General features: G+C 40.7%; 1 protein-coding gene across 2 annotated transcripts in view; it reads left to right on the forward strand.

Moving 5' to 3' along the window:
* The window catches only part of LOC124157864 (zinc finger protein squeeze-like), a 346653-nt gene that overhangs the window by 186744 nt on the left and 137454 nt on the right, over positions 1-22455 (forward strand). The gene's annotated exons all lie outside the window — the stretch shown is intronic.

Here is a 22455-nt window from a genome sequence, read left to right on the forward strand (position 1 = left end):
GATTATTTTTTCAGATTCACCTGCAACGTTCTCGTGATTAATGGGGCTGAGAATAGGCTCCCCTTCTATATCGTGAATTACCTTAGGTACTATTGCCGTAAAATTTTCCTACCATCATGGATGCTGGTTGTCACATCGGAAGTTTGGTATGGAATCCTGTAGCTTTATTCAATGAGGAGGATGTTTGTTTCTTGATATGTCTCTCAATTATTGTTTTAAATATCATGGCTAAGAGAAAAAGTGTGATGAAACATTTCAGTTGGTACACAATTTTATAAAATTTCATTAATTGTCAGTTTTTCCCATAAATTCAGAAGTCAAAGATGAGTGTTGAGATCTAACCTTGTATTCATATCTGAGGCATGCTCCAAAAATTAATAGCTTTATTCTAATTTCCAGTGTATACAAAATGAAGTCATGAATATGTAATAGTTGCTGTGATTGGGAATTGGTTATTTCTGTGTAATAGTTGAAGATTCTTTCTGTAATCTGCGGAAATGTTTTACCTGGGATCGAAAAGGAAATTTCTGTCTATAAGTGATACTCTCCGATGCTCCTCCACGATGTTTAGTATAGGTTTTTATACCGAGCATGCGTTAAGGTTCATGTTATATGTTTCAGGGGCTACCACAATTACATGTGCACGTTTGTTGTAGGAGTTAGCTTTCACCAAGTATTCTTCGATCATTTCGTTAATAATTAGTTAAAATCACCTTCTTCAACGGCTTATGTAACTTGCACGCGTAGGTCTTGAGTTCATAGATTGTGCAACTAAAAATATGGACAAACACTACGTTCATTTCAAACCTTTAGAACTACTGGTAACTTAATATGATGATAATTGAGTAGAAAATGCACGAAAGTGCCTGGCGGAAGGCCAGATTTGAAGTCGTCATGATCTCTGCAGTGTTCATATGTTTTTCACGGAATTAAATGAATTTTTGGATGTTAGGCACCTGGCTTCGGAGGCTATAGTATTTAAATCACTGCTTGCCTAATTAATGCCTGCTTGTTCGAGTCCGGTCTTGGTGGAATGAAGGGTACAGTTGTACGTGATTATGCACCTCGTACATTGTAAAGGTGGAATTAATGGTCTTAAGTACGCTTGATGAAATAAGGACGATAATATTATTAATATCCGTTTAAATGAATCGGTTCGGAGATCAGCGTTGAATTTTTGTACATCATGTTGATATCCTCGAGATCATCCTGATTTATTTTATGTTGGATTCATCGTGAGTAACCTCAAGTGCCAGCGAAGTGGCCGTTCCTTCGTCTTTTTGGTGAGCCGCGTGTTATTCCTTCCGGTGTAGCAGCCGCTTATCCAATTCAGAGCCATTCCCACTAACCTATCTTCCGAACTGGAACGCATCCAAGACTCCACACAGCTCTTATGTTCGGCCTACCCCACTTCACCCCTCATCCAGCCAACCCTTTCCCTTCCATTTCCCCCTCTCCCCGTTTTATTTTCTTGCAACAGTGGTGAGGACAGCTCTTCGTGTACTTGAGCGCTTTGTGGAGTGAACAAAAAACATTATCCCTTCGCAATGAAGAAAGGCAGTGAGATTGAGCGATTGTATCCCTTTGTTTTATGTGTCATTTTTCTCAAATATATTCAGCCTGGTATGCTCTGATACCCCGTTGAGTGGCATCAAGGTCACCAATAGGGAATACGCTTCTTTCTATTTTGTGTTTTTGATATTGAAATGTATTTAACGTATTATTTCTAGCGGGTATATTACATTCTCAGGATATATTATTTTATAAGTGTTGAAATATAATTTTTCGATGCTCTAAAACGTTTCCTTTCACCGTAAGAACCAAAAAATAACTTTCCACTTCTCCTTCATTATTGTATTAAATTTCTGTGTTTTATCAAGTTTTCGTTTTCGATACTTTATTCGCCACTTTTCTCCATTCTCTCATTCTACATCAGTTTTTAAATCCATATCTTCAACGTCTTTACCACGGAGACTTTAAAAACCAGTTTTTGAGATTCTGTAATCTGTTAACATGCAGGGAAGGGAAGGGTGGCCAGTTCATTTCTTCATTTGGGGTGATATAAGGCTTCATACGGGAATTAAATTCGAGACCCTTTTCTCACTAGGTAAGAGGCCAACCACTGGACAAACACGCTCCCCTATAGTATGTTATTAATACGCTCCCCAATATTACGTAATAATGTATATAAAAGCCTTGCTAGGATTACAAAAAATCAAATTAAACAACGGAAGGATTCGAGGGGATCATAAACAAATGTGAGGGGCGCGAGTCTTTATGACGTTAGTGCAGGAGATTTCTGTCTCCTACTTTCCTTTAGTGTCACCGTACATAGTCGTGTCTCCTGTATGCCCCTGTATCCCTTCCTCACCGACTTTCAGAATTTTCGCGTCGCCCCTAGAGTTTCCCCCACACCCGGATATTCTCTCACCCCGGTCCAGCCTCTCCCAGATCGCTCATCCCTCAGTCGAGCTAACTAACTTATTTGATCGAAGCATATAGTCTCTTTTTCGGGATTTCAACACTGGTTATTTTCTCGCTTGTGAGTTTTTTTTTTTAGACGGCTCCGAACAACGAGGCACTCTTGTTATCGATACCCGTTCTCAAAAGAATTCTTATCAAAAGCGACGTATTTCGAGCGAAGGAGAGGGGTCAGTCAGTCAGTCAGAGAGCTTGGGGGGATAGGGCGGACGTAAGAATGTAGCGGGGGAGACGGACAGGGGGGGGGGGGAAGAGGAGACTGATAGGGAGTTAAAGGCGTTTTTGTCGAGACGTGACAGATTGTGCTTCCCGCACCCCCTAGCCCCCCACCTCACCGTCGCCTTCCCTCCCTCCTTCCCCGCCTCCTCAGCGTGTGTCGCCGGCAAATCTCTCTTACACTGGAAGAATTTGGAAAGTCATTCTTTTTTCCTATTATTATTTCCTCCCGATCGCTTATCCTGATCCGAGGGCAATTGTGACATATTTTAGCGTGCCCACCGCTAATTTTCCTCGGCAAGCGACGTGCGCATCATGTCGTTGTGATTGCCCGAGAATTGTATCGTTTCTTTTCTGCTCGGGGATAGATTCTCATCTCTTTCCTCCTCTAAGCCCTTGGAATATCCACTTAACTTGTGCTTTCCTGTTTGCCATTCGCGCTATGCCTTTCCATAAGGTATAGCGTGTCACGGTGTAATCTGACGTTATCGACGTTTCTTCTCTATTTTTGAGTAGGCTTGGGAGATTCCGACACCAGTTTTAATGAAGCTATGAAAAAGAAATGATTGTCTGCCATTTATTTATAGCAGGCAGACTGAACAGAAATCGATTGTGAAATAAGCGCTAAAATCGCTAATTTTCCCCGGTCAGCGACGAGCACATCATGTCCATGTGACCGCTTTGGAGCTGCATTGTTTCTTTTCTGCGCGGAAGTAATTCCCATCTCTTTCTTTCCCTAATCCCTCGCAAAATCTATCAAACTTGGATTGCCCGGATAGCTATTTGCTCACTACCTTTATATGAAGCGTGGGCCTACCCAATACGATTTGACAATTTCTATATGTCTTATGTAATTTTGAGTGATCGTGAGGGATTCCGATACAAAATGACATCAACTTTTGGAAAAAAAATATTTTTCTGCCATATTATCATTTTCTTGTTATCACTTATCCTGATACGAGGGCAATGGTGACATTTTTAAGCGTCCCTACCACTAATTTTCTTCAGAAGGCGACGCGACGTGCTTATCATTCCTTTGAGTCCGCTTGAAAATTGTTTCATTCCATTCCCCAGAATTGATTCCCTTCAAGTCATTCCTTTTGCTCCCCCGAATCTCTGCCTGTGCATTTCTTCTAGCTTAAAATTTCTCAAGTTTATGGGGAGCAGAGGTGCTTGAAGGCTAAAATAATTTTTAGGACGAATGGTAGGCAGTTATATCTTCCTATTCGGTGATATAAATATTTTGTATAGAGTACTCGTAGTTATCTATGATCATTCTCATGATTCTCGTGGCCCTTCTAGATATAATTTTTATTACCTATGTTTCCGCTGTAGTTTTGAGTGTTCATGAGAGTTTTCGATAACAGAAGGTGACGCGGAAAGTAAGTATTTTCCTGCCATATTAATAATGGTTTCTCCCGCTTCATAGTTGTTCCTTCCCTTTCCAATGAATAATTGCTATTGCCCCGATGTGCCATTTATCTCGCGCTAGCATATTTCAATTAGATTTTTTTGTACAATCTTGATGAATGTTCATCATTGGGATGTTTACATATGATTATGGATGGTTGTCATATTCATTCACCTTCATTACATAATGTCGCTAACTCAGGCATCTTAGGAGAATTCATCACGTATCATTTAACCGTTTTTCCTTTCGCAATATAATTTGATATTAAATACCTTTCCAATGTATTTTTGAGTGGCCGTGAGAGATTCTATTTGTCTGCACGCCTCGTTAGAAAAGCCATTTACCAGAACTCAACACATTGCTACGATTGAGCTTACGCTTACGCTTAGCATTCTTACGCTCGAGCATAGAATTTAACCCTAGCCAAGTTATAACTCACATATCAAATAATATACAGCCTGATGCATAATTCTCGCATCTTGGAGTGGATGGTTTTTCACCCGCCATTTATTTTAAGCTAGATTTATTTTCCTGATGTTATTATTTCGGTTCGATTTTGTGTTGAGCTGCCTATTTAATAACTTCATTCTTTATTGCTATACTTATGTGCAAGTCTTATTTTGCGTTTTCATGAGTAGCATCGGACCTCTACCCTTTTATCAAATAAAGGGGTGCTCCCTCCTAGGTACGTTTTTGTATTGGCTACTTAGATCATTCAAGCAACTTGCGGAAACGATTTTCTATTGTGTTAAGTTGCCTTTCGGATAGTTGCCTTTCAATTTCAACCAAATTTGGGCTGAATGCACTTTCTTTGAGGGAAAATTGTCCTTGAATCGAGAGCAGTTATCTGTGAAACCTTGAAAAATGTCGAGTTTAAATATTCCTCTTTGTTAATACTGGGAGACTTGAGGAATTTAAAAATTAGGCTGGTAAACATCGTACTTTTGCCATCTTAAATGGCTACTTTTTTTAAGCAGCGGCCTTCCACATATCCCTCGCCGGTGTCATAACCTAAAAACTGTTCCCGAGCCCACCCAGTGAAGAATTCCTTTCCCCACTCGGCGGTTGTGCCACGAAAAATCCTCCCGCACCTTACGAACTTCCCACTTCCAAGGGAGCCTAGGCGTCCCTCAGTCCACCGCGGTTGCCAGCACCCCCTCCCCTCCCATCTCCCTCCCCCATCCCACCCCTCCCGCCCTCCTACCTCACCAGAGTATTCTCAGAGACTCGGCCTCCCTAAGCCGGCCCCGGAGCCGATAAAATTAGTCTGCCTCCCCACCTCCCTCCTCCTATCCCTCCCTCTCTCGTTTACCTCTTCAACCCCCCTTACTCCTCCTCCCCCGTATAGTCATACCATATCTTTCGCCTCCGCAGCCGGGGTGGCGGGCGGAACTTAAGGACTTCCAAATCTTCAGGAGCGGGGTTTGAAGCCCACGCGCGGATTGGAGATGTTTACTCGTCCTAAGTCCCCTCTCATCTCCCCTCCCACGCGACAGCCACAAGAATCGATTCCAAGACCCTTAATGTCGACGCGGTGGCATTTGTGCAAGCTGGGAGACATCTAAGGGATATCCTTCCATTGATCCCATTGGTTTTATAAATTTTGCATGCAGACTGTCGAGGATATCACTGAAAATATCATTTAATATGTCAATTTTGTAAAACATTCGCAATGGAAACTCAGTAGAATGAGCTCATACAATCTAAAAGATAGGGGTGGAGCAACATCAAAATAAGCTATGTACCGTGATAAAATGTGTATGCTACACTAGGGATGGTTATTACTTACCTCTTAGTCTTTCATTCATCCACATCTGCATGTTACTCCGCAAGCCGCCACAATTGGCCTTTGTCGGAGAGTGTTTTGCAACCAGCTGCTGTTGGCCTAAATATTAGTACAAGCGTTATGGGTTTCGTAAAAATACCACTTTCATTTTAATTTTATAGCACTTTTAATTATAGATTATACCATTTTGTAGTATCTATTTTTTCTTTATTTTCATAATGCATCATTAGTAGATACGAATAAATGTGGTGAAATACAGTTATTTGAAAAAATAGGGAATAGTTTAAATAATTATGCGGTAGAACAATAATAAATTAAGGAATAAAGGTATAAAGGCCTGATTGGCGCCCATGCGATTCCACTCCAGGTGACGTCACAGGAACCTAGCTTCTGTACGAGTAGATAGGAGTTTTACATCGTCTGAGATTAACAATGCATGCATGAGGCACAGAGCTCAGGGAAACATGTCTTATTAATCACCTATTAAGTAAATATATAGGTAATTAAGTAAATAATAAGGTATAAATTAAATAATTGAAAATGATGTTAGTAGCCTGAATATCATTTACACAAGTTGAACATCAACATTGAACAAGTTTCAACACTTTCTTCCTTGCCGTTTGCGTCTGTCAGTCACAACTAGATTGTACTGAAAAACCTCTCTTCATCTACGATACTACCTGGTGTCCAAATTGTGTGTTGTGCAGCATTTCCAAACTCGGATTTTTTGGCAGATGGCAAGAAATATTTGCTTAACATCGCAGAATCTACCAGGGTTCTCTCTCAACCTCTCTAGTAGCTGCCGATGAAAAACCATGCAACCACCTATGAAGAAGTAAGGCCCTACGTCCAGTGGCGTAGCGAGGGGCGGGGGGTCCGGACCCCCCTCTCTCCCTTCCCGAAATATAAGTCAACAATTACTTCGCATCATCATAAAAGAAAATATCATATTGAAATAGTTAGAATTTACAGAAGATTTCTTTCAAAATTGATGTTTTTTCGATTGTGAAAAGTGTTAAAATTAGTTTAAAACCCTCTGCTTAGTACCTTGCTTTTCAAAAATTTTCCCCGAGAGGAGTCCCAGCCAATAAGCGGTAAGTGTCGGCGGGGTATTTCAACAGCGCTCGGCACTAAATTTACGAATTTTTCCATCCAAAAGGCGAATTTGCGGTTTAAATATCATAAAAGTCCAATCATCGCGCCGATGTCACTTTTATTCACGTGCATCGCAACAATATCGCATTTATCGCATACGCGATGTTCACGTATTATTAGTAATGGTTATTTTGACTACAGCTTAATTTTTATTATAGTCCCTTCTTATCTGAGGACAAAACCCAACCTTTTGGTAATATATCTGTCGTATTTTATCGCTTCCGTCGGACCTGAAAATGTTGCGGTTTTCCAGAATTCCATGGAATGTGCTTTACATAACCTTTAGCTCAATTATAAAGTGAAGCTTTTCAGCGGTGGAAACTAGTTTTAGGTTTTTTATCTGAACTCATTTCGCTGAGTTTCCATCGCGAATGTTTTACAAAATTCATATTTAAATGGTATTTTCGGTGATAAATTCGGCGTATCTAAACTATTTAAGATATGTCTTAGAAGGCATATAAACTGGAAAGTTAGTCTCGTTAATCAGTCATTCAGGCATGACCTACTAGTGACAAGCGATTCTTATTCTTGTCGTACCATATGTGAAGGAAGACCCCTTCTCACGTTGTATATTCTAGCCATCTATTTTTCATTTTACACCTAATCCTATGCTCCTAAGAATTCATTAACGGAAGATTTTTGCTACCAATCATGCCGCAATGACAATCTTTCCTTTTCGCGGATTGTGAAGCTTCATGTTTTGTCTGGTAATCAGGTATTTTTGATTGTTGTCAGCCAGTTAGTGAATAAGATAAAGTTTAATAGTTTGCTAATCGTGTCCCAAATCAACGATAGTTGGGCCTACATTTTGCCAGTCTTCATGAAAATACAGCCTGAAAAATTGTAGAAGTACTAATTCTCCATCGGTAGCATACCATGCACAGGCACTGCCTCAAAAGAAATTTGCTTATAGGCATTTATTCGGCGGAGTCTCTCAAGGGGCTGCTCTCGGTCTGTAGATGAGCAGTGCTGTCTATATATTATATGAACAATTTATATGGTAGAAATCCAATTTTAATCCCGATGGTGATATTTCTCGAGGTGGCACATAAGTGGTAGATAATTTCTAAATAAGCACGAAAAAGGTTCTGAGCGCTGTTGCAGTTGATCTTTAAAATCAGTTACAATGGATTAATAATTACTTATTCCATATTTACTGAGAAGAATTGTTGTAAGTACAACGTGCGATCACCTGTCGCAAAATAGTATCACCCAAAATGGAGGATGAAAATAGGATGCGAAATGCAAAGCAATACGTTTGCCAAGACTGATGAAAAGAACGAGTTCTGATGTTCGTTATATTTTATGCATGTACTACATTCATAAAGGTGACGATCAGGTCGGTGAATGTAAAAATAACCAAAAAGAAAATCGCTACCATTAATTGAGATACTTTTACTCATCATGAATAAAAATAATCGTTAGTACACATCCTCAGGGTGGCATAATGTGCGGAAATCATTGTCAGATTGAAAGCGTGGAAATTGCAGCAGTGATCGTTTTATTTAACATACACATTTATCTTTCGTTACCACAAATACAATTCTGTTACGCTTTTATATAGATACCATTAATCATTTACGTCCCATCTCTTTGTCCCCCAATCCATGGTATCGGGGTTAAAACAGCCCTCCCTCGCCCACAAGCAGTTGGCGTTCGTCATTTTTTTGTATGATCGTCGCTTCGGGGCGGCTGAAGCGAGCGCTCGCCATGAGAGCGGCGCCGGCGACTGCCTGCGTCCTCGCCGTGCCGCTCGCCGCCATGCCCGCCAGGCCTCGGGTCCCAATCTCCTTCCGCCAGTGGTTCTTCCTCCAGGCAACTTCCTCGCCAAACGAACGGCCCCTAGTTCTCAGGAACAGTTTTCCTCTCAGGGACTGCCTGGAATCGCTTTAGGAAGCGTAAACCCCTCCAGGATCTACAACAGTGTTGCGAATTCCGTCCCACGCAGTGTAATCAGAGGGCTAAAATCAAAAAAAGCTGGAAAAAACTTTTCAAATGGTTTTATTTTCAGTCAGGATGATGAGAATTCTCATTAATTTCGTCCATTCATTAGTTCCATCCGCAAAGCATATCGTTTTCCATGATTTTTTTGCGTTTAAAACTGACATTGGCCCAATTTTCAACGAATTCCGCAAAAACTCCACTTCCTATGGCCTAAAAATTGCTGAAAATTTGTGAATTTTCCATACTCTTTTTAACGTTCAACTACGGCGCTCCTTTTTATATAGATTCCTAAGATCCCATACATATTTTCATATTTGGAAACATTTTTTGGAAATATCTCTATTTTCTAGAAAAATAATGAAGCCTACTTAAATGACATTATTCCTCACCCTGATTTTAGTCCCAGGCAAGTGAAAAACTGGAGGTGGAGGATTTCATCCTTTGGTTTATTATTCTTTGGACCTGTGCGTCAAATTAATCAAGTAATAATTGTCACAGAGACTTGAGGAATAGCTATATTTTTCTAGTGTAGGATATCGGAGAACGTCTTGAACTCTCAAATTTGATTTATATGTCGATTCAATGGATACTCAAATGCTGGTAAGAGTCAGTTGTCGAGTGCAAAGTCCAAGTTTCTTCCCATATTATTGTCTGATCGTTGACATGGAGTATGAATTGTACTGCGGATGAAGTTGAGATTATTTGACAAAAGTATATTCCCTAGTTATTTTCGTGATGAATTTTTTTCAGGTTGTTGATAAGATTTCTATGCTCGTGGTATACGTGTAAATAGATTTTCTAATGCATCTAAATCTAACAATCGTCTACAATTGAGGGGGTGAGAAGCCAAAGGGTACAAGTGATTTTGTTTCATAAACAGAGTTCGGTACAGAAATTAAGTAAAGAAAACAAACGACCAGACATTAAGTAGTGCATTTGATTGCAATGCACTGTTTAATAGTATACTTTTAGGGAATTAATTATGTTAAGCATTCTGTGTGTTCCGACCTCTAAAAGTACTACTTTTTCGATTTAAGAAGTTCTTTATGTTTTTATGTTCTTTGTTTCCTAAACTCAATATCAAATATAGACTTTCACAAAATTGATTCAATAGTGTTGGCTGTTTATTGTCATTTACCAGGCAGTTTTAAATATAATTTCAACTCCAAGATGAAGCAATTTAAGTGTCTATAGTTTTTTGGTATGCTTAGAATTTTATTTCCTTCAAAGACGATAGAAAATGTTGAGATCTGTGTCGCCTCGATCTAATATACTGTGGAGTTATATTCGTGTATATCTTCCGCGCATTTTGCTCAAATTCGTGTTTCGATATGATCAATGAACCTCAAATTCTCTCAACTAGAAAAAAATATGGTTTCGTTCGTCAATGTGCGATTTCATAGTGATTGATGGATGAACGCAATAGCTTTGGATGTTAGTCATCCTTCTTTCACTGAGTCTGATAAAGCATTTTAATCTAGACCTTAACTTAGTGGTTTTAAATTCCTCGATTGTGGAAAACCAGTCTGACTGCGAGACGATATCCTTATCTCGACCTCCACCCGAGACTTCGGGAGTTTTTATAATTCTGACCATTCGGACAGTCTTTTAAAGCTTGGCCGATGTCTTTCAGCTTATTTGTGCAAATGAGAGAGAGACATTGTTGTGGGCAGCTTGGCAATTAAAGTTACCCCGGAGATTTGAAAGCAATTGCTCTTAGCTGAATTACTTCCCAGCCCTTTTATATTTGCCCTTGATCGTGAACGGGGCGATTGTCTCGGACAGAGTGACTAGGCTTTGAGTGAAAGAGTACAACTGAAGAAGCGTTTTCCACACATTCTTGGACTTGATATCTCCGATTCCACTTTATTACTTTATCACTATTTCCAGTAGTAGCAGTGTCGCCCACTCCTTATCAGTTACTCTATCGGGCACTTGGCGTCCATCTTCTGTCCTCTTATCTTTAACGGCAAACTCTTGAGAAGAGTCAAAATGTCTTCCAAACTCACATAAATTATTCCACCTCGTCCATTAGTCTTCACTGGTATATCCCATCCCCTCTTCCGATGTCTGCCTAATCACGTATTTCGTGCGGAATACGCATATCTAATCTCATAATGTAAAAAAACCACGTTGATTTTTCATTCCTTTCAAAGTATAAAACTATGCTTTATTATGTTCGTAATAAATAGCCATTTCTATAAATTTCCAATAGTTTTTTTCCATTAAAACGTTTTGAATGCATTTCTTACTTGTAGTTATTAAAGAACAAAAGTTAATACCCACTAAATCTCGGAGTTTTAAGTTTCGTCAAACTACGAAAATCTTTAGGGTCATGCGAAAATCCTAATGAATAAATAACATGTGCATTTTTCCATTGTATTGTCATTTAATCATTAGGTAACACTTAGTTTCAAGTGTACATTAACACCAATATTTAAATAGGGTAGTAAGCAGTCAGGAGGAGAAGGATCGCATCTTCGACCTCACAACAATGCGTATGCGTCGTTAGAATCGTCTCTTATCTGACATTTCGGAACCTGGATTGGAAGAATTTTGCATTGCTTTAGAATTCATGGATTTTATTTCACCACATAAGCTCTCCCCTGAATTTATGGGTAATACATATTATTTAGATTTAACTCATAGAATCGTGAATTTAGTTCCAATTTGTCCACATGTTTCATTATATACGTACGTCACGCATTATCTACTGGTCCAGAATTGAACCGCTTTAGAATTATTTACGTCGATGCTCCATTAAAAACTTGTCTAGAGACCCAGGTTCATAATTTTATTTTCCTCGATTAATACCTTTTGGAAAAATAAATTTGAAAATATTTCAAAATTCACGTCATCCCTCCTCGTTGGATTTACTTAAATACAATGAAATCAACTCGAAACGTGGACATCAATTTTTGGGAGTGAACTTTGCATTAAAATTTTCACCAAAATTGGATTATTTTTCGCTAATTAGAGCAATTTTATGTAAAAAGAAGAATTGTTCGGAATGTATTTAACCCAAATTTATCATCCGATCGAGTGGCTTCAGCTTGGTCGTGGAGAGAGTCAAATACGCATGTTCATCACAATCAAACGCGGAAAAGATTTTTTTCATTCATTCATATTGGAATATTTAAAATTTCCTCTCCTCCCCTGCGTCGTTGATTGTTTTAACACTTGTTGAAGGCCTGCGCCCGCGGTTCAATTTCCCCTCGTCCTCCCAGCCCCTTTGTGTGAAATCAAATTCGTTTCATATCGAAATGAAAGCGCTCTATTTCCTCCGGTCGCCGGCGACCGCCCTGCCCTCTCCCTCACCTGACCATGTCCCTCCCCGGCTACCCCCAACCCCCTCCAACGGCCCTCTTTGCTCCTGCCACTCAATTCCAATTCCATCGCTGACTTCATCATTCAGCCTCTGAGTGTGTTTTCCTCGCGCGAGGAAAGGGAAGGAGTCGCAGAGAAGAGAGAGAGAGAGCGAGATAGACTGTAAATAAGTGAGCCTTCCTTTTATTCTGCTTCCGTCCCGAAAGAGGAGGGATGCCAGGTCAAGAATCCTGGGAGCCGCGAGGTTTGGGCTCGGGCGTGAAAAATCACGGTTCTCCTCTCGTCTTTGTGTTTGTCTCTCTCGACTCTGAACCTGGCCTCTTTGCCAAAAGCTCTGCTTCCGAGTCTACCGCCTTCTCTTCCCCGTTCCTCTCCCATTTCGTTTCTTTATTGTTTTTCCGTCAACTGCCAACATACATTCCTTCATTGAGATAGAAATAAAAACACTGAAATTCCATGTGTTTAACTTTTTAAGTAGGACTCGGGTTTTCCCATGTCTTACCATCATTGGAGAATCTGATGGTTTCCTTAGAAATCAAACACTGCAATTCCACGCGTAAATTTTTAATGCACGACACGGGTTTCGCCTCAGCGCAGCAGGATCAGGTGATTTCATGATGCCACGCTGTGGCGCAACCCGGGTCCTGCAATGAAAATTGTGTGCGTGTTAAGCCGGAGACCCTGACGTTTATCCATTCCTTTCTTTTATCCTCTCTTACCATGCTCTTTCTGTGTTTAAGTGTCCCGTACCCGTTTTACTCTGCCGAATCCGCCCGCGGCCGTGTTTCACAGGGTTCCGCTTGAATAGTTCGAGGTGATGGGAAGTGTGATTGATAGTGTGAGTTTTGCTATCATTTCCCTTCATCGTCCTCATTCACTGCCTCTTGGTGAGAAGTAACCCTAGGGTAATTGAGCGAATGTGCCTTGAAGGTCTGGCTGGAAAGGACAAAACAATGCAATCAAATATTTTTTACATCGCCTAATTTTCAAAAAGGTAAATAATAAGGAAAATAATTAAATCATTTGTAACCAAGAGCTGTTCTTTCTTTATCTGATGAGCTTTAAAGTGCTAATTACCGTTGATAAAACGTTTGACTCTAATAATTTTTAATCAGCCTGATTACGAGAAAAGAGTTCAAACGCGTTTTTAGCATAACCATATGTAGTCTTCCTGGGGTGCGATTAGCTTTCATGGAAATGTACCTGTTAAACGAAACTTATCAGCATGAAAAACAACTAAATGAAAATACATTTCATTTATTTGCATTTGTGAAGGGCGTTCCGTTTCTAAATGACTTGCGTCCTTCGTGCGATGTGTTTATTTCACTGTTTGTAGATATTCCAATTAATTTGTTTACTTCGCTCTCATATTTCACTACACTTGCCCGTTTATTTTCGAAGCATGACTCTGTAATTATAAATGACGTGCTATTTATCGAAAATTTGCCTTTAAATTGCGGTGGAGAGAAATGAAGACGAAAGATAAGGAACGGGTTCACTTTGCCCGCGGTGGAAGTGGGACAATTGGGAGGATAATTACACTAGTAAAACTTTCATTGCAGTCGAAAATTTATCTGACATTCACTTAATCGGTCATTTCCTTCCGCCAATCCGCTCTATCTACGTAGGACCCAAATTGCCTGAAACTGCCGTTTTTACTTAATTCTGCCAAATTTACTTAAATGTGACTCAGTGAAACCAGTATTACATTGTGGACAGACATATGTCTCTCAGAGAGTTCCAACGAAACATTTTGTGGTATGTAGCGGTATTGTATGTTAATTGCCGAACATGGGCTCTTAGCACTAGGATTGTTGGACTGAATAAGGTCCAGTACGGTCCAATAATGGTTCATGCTGAAAGCCCTCAGGAAAAGGTAATCTTCATTACGTATAACATTCTATTTATTATCTTTATTTTATTCGTGTTTCTTGTTACAGGTTCTTATCGAATGTACGGGAAGTCATACATCGGGAAATACGCTTTCAGAAATGATATGGAGCCATGCCGGAGGGATCATAAATCTTATTACTGGTTTAAAGAAATGTCTAGGGCCCTGTGCTTTTAACGAGCGTGGCTTCGTGAATTCGCTCTTTTCATTTTCAGAGAAATCAAAGGTTTTTTTAGGGGTTACCGAAGTCACGCTTAGGGCTCCTTGATTTTCGTGAAAATGAATTTCCGTGGCTTCATATTCTTTTCAATGTTTCCCAATGTATTAATTCATATTTGTGGCGTTATTTACGATTTCTCCACGACTTTGAAAGGTGGTCCTGCCTTACCACCTCTTGTAAAAAAGGAAAAATATAATGAGATTGCAGAAATTCTCATTCGCGAAATGCAAGGAGTTACAACAAGCCTAGTCATACGGCGACCATAGTTAAAATTAAAATTTTCGAAATTTTTTTCTCCTATGTTTGCGTAACCATTTTTACTTAGAGGAGATGAAATTCCTGGGTATAAGGATGTTGGTGATAGGAAGACGTATTGTTCCGTCAGAATGATTATTGTTTGCCCGCAGTCACTGATGGCACGCAATAATGTCGAGCACGTCTCCTTCCTGCACGCAGTTCAAAGCCCTCCGCGTATCAACGGTGCCCACAGATCGAATCCCTTGGAATGTGTGAGACGATATGTTGGGGAGTAGACATTAGTACCCCGGGTTCATCTTTCCCATTACATGGGGAATTGCTGCGGGAGTTGCGAGGAACGCGGCGGCAAACAGTAGAAATAAATCAATGGACTCCGGACCAATCTATCACCGGGGCGATTTTCTTTCCCGATCGTTCGCGACGGTGCGGTGCGCCCGGCATTGCTACCTCCCATTGCCGCTCAGAACCCATCGGCATCCGCTGATTTAATTTCCTATTTAACAACTAGCTGATGACTCCGCGGTGAATCACACCCACTTGCAGCCCGTGCGCGTACGGACTACTCCATCGTCTAGCGAGATGCTTAGGTTTTTTGAACTAGGTGTTTCTTCCATTCCCACTCGAATGCCCTCTCGGCGTAATGGGCCAATAAAAAGAAAGCACATTAACCGACGCGAACTGTTTCCCTTCTGATGCTCTCAATATATTGTGATACCGGGGACAAATGTTTATCCGCACACGTCATTCTGAAATCCCCTCACGTAGCGTACGGCTATTTGAGAAGACTTAAATAATCGCAACCTGTTTTCTTTCCGAGACGTTAAGGTTTACGTAATTTTTTTCATTCCAATTGTTCTTTTCATGTGAACGAGACGACAAAGAGTTGCCAGGTGATGTTTTAAGGCTTAAATTTACACCGATACTTTTTTATAATTTACTCGAATAATTTTCTTTACAGCTTAATCTATTTCAAAGAAGACATTTAGGTGCTCCCTTGCACACCTTACTTTGTACTTCTATTTATTGTTTCTCGTCTCCGGTGGCATGTTTTATACGGTTTCATCATACACTTGCTAGTATAACAATACACTGCTTTGGGAACCTAGCTACTTTTATTAAGTTTTTCTATTATTTCTTATGGAACTAAATAAATTTAGGCAAAATATATGTTTCAAATTGAATTCCATATTAATCCAAGTTTAAATCTGAATTGAATGGAGGTCATTCTTCCATATATTATAAAAATTCCCATTTCTTGGCCTTTGACTCTAAAACTTTTTGTCCCTGTCAAATATTGCCTGCAATTATTTCTGTATTCCTAAACTACATTTTACAACTAACTCAAATCATTCATCAACGTATTCAGCATGGCATGGCATGCAGCATTCAGGATTTTTATCGATTGCATAGATTTAGTCCGTATCTCCTTAAATAAATTGGCCAAAATGCTCACATTTTGTAAATCGATCGTATTATAGGTGCCTGTAAATTTCTTTACTGACCTTCTCACGTCAACTCATCGCCCTTATTCACAGCCGTTGCTTTTGCCTTTCTTGATGCCTGGGCACTCCCCTTATCTGCCTCTCCTTCATTTACCAGTTCAACTTCTATCAATCCGTCTTCCGTGCATCCAGACACCCGCCCTCCCATGCACTCTTCCGCCCCTGCGCACCTGCATCGCCCTCGTAATTCGTCATTTCATCGCAGCTCTCATTCTCGCTCGAGTCCCTCCGTTGCTGCACAGGAAACGTCCAATTCTTGCCCTGTAATAGTTGTCATTTTCCTCCCTTCCCATCATTCCTTTATTAGCGCGGACTGAAATGTCATCATTCAGCCGTCAATTGACTCTTATTATTTCAAACTGATCACCAATTATTTCTTTAATTAGTATAATACTGCTTGGGGTTGAATTAGCTTGGAGGTAGTATCCCCTGCCTTTGAAAAGTCTTATCTGTTATTATAAAAATGATTTCCTTATGAAAATATATGTTCGCTCACCAGTAATTCATGACGTTCCTTCGACTTAGAGCTCTTAAGCTCAAATGTCAATGAAAATAATCTTCCGTGCGACTACATTGTACTTTACGTTTCTAACGCAATGTTAGCATCCTTAAATATGTGGTAATATCTGCCTCATTTGTGGCTGCCCCAAAAGATACCGTCATAGCAACATCAGGGAAAACAGTTTCCCGGAAACCAATTGCGAGGTTATCAGCGGTAAATATTCAAGGTACTCAGACTGCAGACGACTTATTTACTGCCAGGAGATATGAATGCAGCGGTCGCATATCATCGGCTTACTAAATACATGGAATGGAAAAGGTAAAATTTCGATGGAAATTTAAACTTCTTGTTTTCGTGGAAAAAAACGACTTACTCGTTCCGACTGTGAGACAGACGAGGAGAAACATGATAGCGAATTTTTCTTTGTTGTTCGCTGCACGCGCTCTGTGAGAGGTTTCGCTTGGAATAACCTTTCGGCGGGGCTATCCTTCCTCGGCTGCCCGCCCTCCCTTATCGTCGTCCACTTATCCCCGTCGCGTCGAGGGCGAAGGGGCGGCTCCCGCGACTCCCATTCTCTTCTAATTGAGACGTTATCTCCTCATCTCAACACTCACCAATCCAACTATTCCTCTCATTCCCCTATTCGCCCCTCCCCTTCCCCCCCCCCCCCCCCCCCCCCCCGTCTCATCTTCTCAATCTAGCTGCACTCGACTTCTTCCGAGTTCCCACACTCCCCCTCCCCACTCCTTCGCTCTCTTCTCTTAATTCCCCCATTCCATCTTGTGCCCTCCTCCCATACCTCCTCCCCTTCATAACCCGTCGTGGGGGTTGGAAGGTGTCTCCTCCTATCCCCTATCTCCTCGTTTCCTCTGCAGGTTCCTCCCTCCCCCCAAACACCTCGGTGAGGAAAGCGTCGCCGCCCATCGGACACCCAGCCCACCTCTTTACGACGCTCGAACACAAGTTACAGTCTTCGACGTTCATTCAATTCAGTGCTAGCATTGTCGTTGGCCGTTCACGCGACCCGGATGCCCTGCTACGGCAGGTGTCGATACAAATTAGTTTATTATCACTGATATAGGGAGGAAGATTGGAACGAATACCCTAGGGCGGGCTCGTGGGGAGGCACCCCTGAGGCCAGGCTCGTAAGTCCGAGACTTTGAAGCAGGGTCCTCGGATGGTGGGCGGACAAAAGGAAGGTGACTACCAGTTGCGAAACCGAATTTTCTTTTCCAAAAGAAATGGTGGATCGTCCTGCGAAGAGGATGATGCTTACATTTTCTCTATATTATTGGGAGGAACAACCACCGTTTATTTTCCTCCCCTCTAATTTTGTCCACCTAAAATTTGCGTTCGTGTCAGGTATCATTTTCTGTGCGAAATGCACAGTAATTGTTGCAATAAAAACTAATCATCCATATTGCATTTCCAATAGAAGGCGGGTGGATCCATTCTTCAAACAGTAGTCTACTTCTTATAGAACTTCGTTTATTGGATTTCCAATGAGATCTGATTCGAGTGTGCACCTCTCATAATATTTATAATTTCAATTGTCATTTCTTTTCTACAAATTGTGACGAATATGAGTCTTCTTTCCTCATTGAAATTTAGATTTTGATCTTTTGGAATAATTCCCTGAATTTTTGCTTCCTGTAGTTTCCTCATACCTTGCTATTGACTATGCTTTGCAATATCGCTGAGCGCTTCATGTTTTGAAGAAAAAAATTGTTGATTAAAACATTTCATTGCGCTTTTATTCCTATTTCGCCATTGAGGAAAACCCGAAAAGACTCTTTCTGAAGGAAATGAAAACATTGTCTTTCTGTAATCTTGGCGAAAATTATTATGTTTTCTTTCTTGGGATCTAGAAGTTCGAACAGTCGAGTGAAATAAGAAGCCTGCTCAAATAGACATGGTAGAGTCCTCTTTTATCATATTGACAACAAAGACTTGCGTATACATACTATGCAGATTTGAATAGCCCTTTCACGGTTAACCTGTTCTGCACTCACCGAAAATTATAAATTTATGGCTAGTAACCTAGCCATAAATTTATAATTTTCGGCCTAGTAACTAGCCAACACACATTTTTTCATTGCATTGTTCCTCATGAGATTCGGTTAATTCCTTTCATATGCTTTTGAGACTGCTCTCAAATTCAAAACATCACTTCTCTCAGTCTTGGGTGTCTGTTTTCCATTATTGAATCATTTCACCTCCCCCCACGATTGCTACTTCCTGTCCTTCTCTTCTAAGGGTCGCCCCTGGCGCGAGTCCCTGCCTACTTTGCGTTCTGCCCGCGGGACGTGTGTTTATCAATCCATCACCGTAGATGAAGACGACAGATAGTGCCCACCCTTTCTAAACTCTTTGGGAGGGCCATTTGTCCCAGGGCAAGGCGTGTTCAGAATAAGTTAACTGACTCACAGGAGGATCCCTTCGTTAATTTAAGAACAGGGGTAATAATGAATACGTGATCCCGTGTTCTACACCATTATTTGGGGGTGAACACCTGTATTGTTTCCAAGATGGACTATTAAACGTGTAGATTTGGAAGTGTAGATTTGAACCCTTTTCTTAGTTTACACCCTTATTCAATCTATGTATGGCTGTTGGTAAATTAAGGCCCAGGTTTCTTCTCCCATTACATCCATTTTTTTCGCTTCGTTTTGCTGTTATTGCGATTGTCTTTAATTATTACGTAATAGATTTTAACATGGCAATTTAAATAGTTTGAACGAATCGCAACAAAGGCAGAACACGAGGAAGTAAGCAGAAGGGTAGGAGAAGGAAGGGTGCTGCGGTGTAGCATAAGCCAAAGGAGAGAACGCTGGGTTTCACTTATCATAAGATATGGGAAACATAATGGTGTAAAAAGGGAGGGATATGTCTGTCGAGGCAGACCGAAAACCAGGCATTTAAGAAAAGCAAAAATAAAAGAAAAGTAATTTTACGTACTCTCTACATGAAACTGTTTGATTCGTTAAACTAATAATAAGACTCTAAAGTTATCAAAAAAAGGACTATCATTTCGATCAATTCTCACCGAGCTTATCGTGACATTTTGTGGGCCGTAGTAATTCCATTGAGTTCTGGAACCGGCGAGAATACGTTTACCGTTTGGCTAGTTAATCATAGTTCAAATATCTTAGAAATAAATAATATAAATCAATTATTTCGGTGTATTGGCATAGCTGGTATTTCTATTTAACTTTCTGAGGAAAAAGTTGTGAAGAAAAGCTAAATAAAGCCAATGGTCGCTAATTTAAAAAAATGTCGGAGAAGTATTCAATAGCCTTTGACCAAATTTGTTTTTATCACAATTACGTACGAGTGTTATTTATCTGAGAAAATGAATAGTTTTAATTCGATGATCATATCAAAGGAGTGATGATTTAATAAAATAATAATTTTGCTGGGCATGCTTGGTGAGTTATGTTGAACCTCGCTCTGATTTTTATGATTTTCACATTTTTAATTTGAATGATTTGATGTCATGCTAAACAACCGAACCACGTTTATTGATAAAATCTACCTTTCATCAACGTAGATATATTTTTCCGTTCCCGAGTCCTCGAAAACCAGAGAGCGACTACCACTGTTTTTACATTCCGCTCGCGTCCATTTTGCGGGGAGCATCGCGGCGTTCGTTTCAATCGGCAATGTGGTGTGGGGGGAGAGGAAGAGGGGCAGAAGCATTAGGCTGACGTCATGCGTTCCCTGTTTCCTGCCCCTGATCTAAATATTGTCGGGAGTCTTTTTTTGCATTCCATCGCGAGGAGCAACCCCTTCGATCGGGAAGGGGAGCGCATCCGAGGAAATCCCAAACAAATGAGCGCGTGGAGCTCACTTGGCGCCCTTCCCCTCCGCTTCCCGCCACAGATGGGTACAGCACCAATAAAGTGAGGCTTAGCTTAGATAGAGTCATAAATTAATTTTTAATTACTAATAAATATTTATAACCACAGTAGATTATTTATACATTGCAATTCATTGAAAAGGAACTAGTGACATATACAAATACAATTCAAGTTATTTTTCATTATTTTTTTTCGATTGTCCTAAGAGGATAAGAATATTGTCCTTTTCGAGATATATTCATATAATTCACATCGTGTTTTTTATTCTCTAAAATGGATGTTCTATCATTCCCTGGTGGTGGTATGGTGAAACTATTGTAGTTAGCATTATTATTCCTCACGATGTATATGACCTAGGCACGTTAGTTCAGCAGTATACAGAAATAAGCGATCACGTTCACATATAAATAAGTGATTTACAAGTAAGAGTTAAATTTTGTAAATGTAACGACGATGTCTATGTGGTATAAATGTTATGGATGTGGTGATTGCTGCGATTTGCGATGGCTACCGTTAGCGTCGGCCTTATCTGAAATCTTGAGTTAGTGGTTTGATTCTCGGTGAAGTCTAATGGCTTTCGTCAAATTTTCTCTTATGGTGTGTTTGGGACGATTGCGAGTAAATTTACGTTAAGGGGCATCGAGATGGTATGGCAGCTAGAGTGCTGGCTTCCCATCGAGATGATCCCGATTCAAATCCTGGTCGTGGCTGAGATTTTTCATAAGCTGCCCGATCCCTACTTGAGTGCTTTGTGGAGGGCACCTCAAGTGCAGCACTCCGGCCGTCGGATGGGACGTTAAGCAGTGGTCCGCTTCGCGCCTTTCGTTAAGGGTAAGCTAGTCCCGACGCTGGATTTCTCTCCACCCTTCCGTCATGGCGCAAATGACCCTTGATGTCGGTCGCCTCCTCCAAATACCATACTATGCGAGAAAAATTTACCTCAAAGTAATCGCTACGCGTAACTCAGTAACTTTTACTCAGTTACTCTGCTCTCCACCCACCCCCTCTTATTTCTCTCCGTAATCCTTCCCGCTCCCCCTAATGCCACCCTCCGCGAGTGAGACACAACTACACACGGGCAGAGTCGACGTGCCCGCGCCCCGCATCGATTTATTTCCGTCTGCTTGGAATGGGGGTCCATTCCGGGGGTGTCGTGTGGGTGGGGGCGGCGCGAGGGGAACACATCTCACCCCCTCGGACCCACCCCTCTCCCTCTCGATCCTGCCCTCATCATCAACCCTCGGGTGGTTCGCTACCCCATGCCACTATTTTTTTTTTTTTTGCTATGGACGAGGAGAATTAGGCCTCTGCGTTTTCCGTATGCACCTAATGCGATGTGCGATACGTTGGAAGCATCGCGTGTTTCGATTTCGAGTTCAGACCTATATTAGGTAAAGTATCAACCCTCCGCATTCAATCCAACTTTCTATATTTAAGGGATTCGTATGCTGGGCATCCGAAATAGGTAAATGTAATTGTTCCCGACCGTGGGGACTTGAATTATTAAAATAATTATTTCACGAATGTTACTTGTTTTGCATCAGATTCCCACCTCATTGCTTTAGAATGTTAAAGTGAGGAAAGTGATGCTAAATTTGTTTCATTTTGTATGTCTTTCACTTTTATTACGGCAAACATTTGTGCATAGTGAAAAAAGTCAATTTTTTTATAAGAGTCGCTTCTCCATGTATTCGTGACTAGCTCGAGCATGAGATGTGAATTCATGAACAAGTATTGGTGCTGCTGCATTGGCAGGAATATCTCTTCTTTGATATTCTCCAAGTGAGTTTTATCTTGCAATATTCCGAACAAATTTCAGACTAGGCTGTGTTGTGCCGAATATTTTGTATCTCATTGCGATACAAAATATTCGGCACTCATATCAGAGCATTTCTTGGCCCA

This window comes from Ischnura elegans, chromosome 4 (assembly GCF_921293095.1).
Source record: "Ischnura elegans chromosome 4, ioIscEleg1.1, whole genome shotgun sequence".
NCBI classification, from domain to species: Eukaryota; Metazoa; Arthropoda; class Insecta; order Odonata; family Coenagrionidae; genus Ischnura; species Ischnura elegans.